The sequence below is a fragment of the Schistocerca nitens genome, chromosome 8 (assembly GCF_023898315.1).
Source record: "Schistocerca nitens isolate TAMUIC-IGC-003100 chromosome 8, iqSchNite1.1, whole genome shotgun sequence".
Taxonomy (NCBI): domain Eukaryota; kingdom Metazoa; phylum Arthropoda; class Insecta; order Orthoptera; family Acrididae; genus Schistocerca; species Schistocerca nitens.
The window spans coordinates 626,347,044-626,348,701 of NC_064621.1; the positions used below are offsets into that span (position 1 = coordinate 626,347,044).

At 46.6% G+C, this 1,658-nt stretch overlaps 1 pseudogene; it reads left to right on the plus strand.

Annotated features, from left to right (window-relative positions):
- The first annotated feature begins 437 nt into the window (after positions 1-437).
- On the plus strand, positions 438-555 carry LOC126200063 (5S ribosomal RNA; annotated as a pseudogene).
- Positions 556-1,658: the final 1,103 nt, after the last annotated feature.

Consider the following 1,658-nt stretch of genomic DNA (forward strand, 5'->3'; position numbering starts at 1 on the left):
TTGAAAAACTGAACACAGATTAATCGAGAAAACAGGAAGAAGTTGTGTGGAACTATGAAAAAATAAGCAAAATATACAAACTGAGTAGTCCATGTGCAAGATAGGCAGCATCAAGGAGAGTGTGAGCTGAGGAGCGCCGTGGTCCAGTGGTTAGCGTGAGCAGCTGCGGAACGAGAGGTCCTTGGTTCAAGTCTTCCCTCGAGTGAAAAATTTACTTTTTCTATTTTCGCAAAGTTATGATCCGTCCGTTCGTTCATTGACGTCTCTGCTCACTGTAATAAGTTTAGTGTCTGTGTTTTGCGACCGCACCGCAAAACCGTGCAATTAGTAGACGAAAGGACGTGCCTCTCCAATGGGAACCGAAAACATTTGATCGCAAGGTCATAGGTCAACCGATTCCTCCACAGCAAAATATTCATTGACCTTGTTATTGAAGTGGCAACGGCCTTGCCGCAGTGGATACACCGGTTCCCGTCACATCACCGAAGTTAAGCCCTGTCGGGCGTGGCCGGCACTTGGATGGGTCACCATCCGGGCCGCCATGTGCTGTTGCCATTTTTCGGGGTGCACTCAGCCTCGTGATGCCAACTGAGGAGCTACTCGACCGAATAGTAGCGACTTTTGTCAAGAATACCATCATAACGACCGGGAGAGCGGTGTGCTGACCACACGCCCCTCCTGTCCGCATCCTCATCTGAGGATGACACGGCGGTCGGATGGTCCCGATGGGCCACTTGTGGCCTGATGACGGAGTGCTTTTGTTATTGAAGTCGCGAGCTGTATTTGCTGGATTCATATTGCCCACGGAATACATCTCACGTATTTAATGCACTCTCGTCCAAAGTAGCGAACAGTCAACTGCCAGCCAGGGAGCCTCGTTAGCAGGAATACTCTCTCTTCCGTGCGCTGTAGTCGACTGACGTCGTGTGTTTCGATGTTTGTTTAGCTGTAGGGTCCCCATATTACGGCGCAGTTACCTCGCATCGGACGGACGGATGGACAGATAATAATTATCTGAAAATAAAAAAAATTAAACTTTTCACTCACTTGAACCTAGGACCTCTCGTTCCGCAGCTGCTCACGCTAACCACGGGACCACGGCGCTCCTGAGCTCACACTCTCCTTGATGTTGCCTATGTTGCGCATGGACTACTCAGTTTCTATATTTTGCTTATTTTTTTCATAGTTCCACACAACTTCTTCCTGTTTTCTCCATAGATCTGTGTTCAGTTTTTCCAGGGCCTATCCACTGTGCCAACTTATAACTAAATCTGAGGGGGGTGCGATGGGGAGGTTCCCTTGTTAGAAATATCGTGTAAACTATCAAGTAAATAGATCAACAACTTTGCGGTATTTTTGTAACAACGTTAAGCAACGACTTGTCTTTATATAGTCGTATAGACCACGTTCAGAGTCAACAGAATTTTTGATACATTAAAATACAGAAAAAATAACATGAAGTACTTAGATGAAAGCAGTTAGTCAAAAAAGAAAAGTTAACGTAAATAAATGATGAATCTTACATATGACAGTTTAGATTAAGACATTTCCGGCCGGAGTGGCCGAGCGGTTCTAGGCTCTTCAGTCTGGAACCACGCGACCGCTACGGTCGCAGGTTCGAATCCTGCCTCGGGCATGGATGTATGTGATGTCCGTAG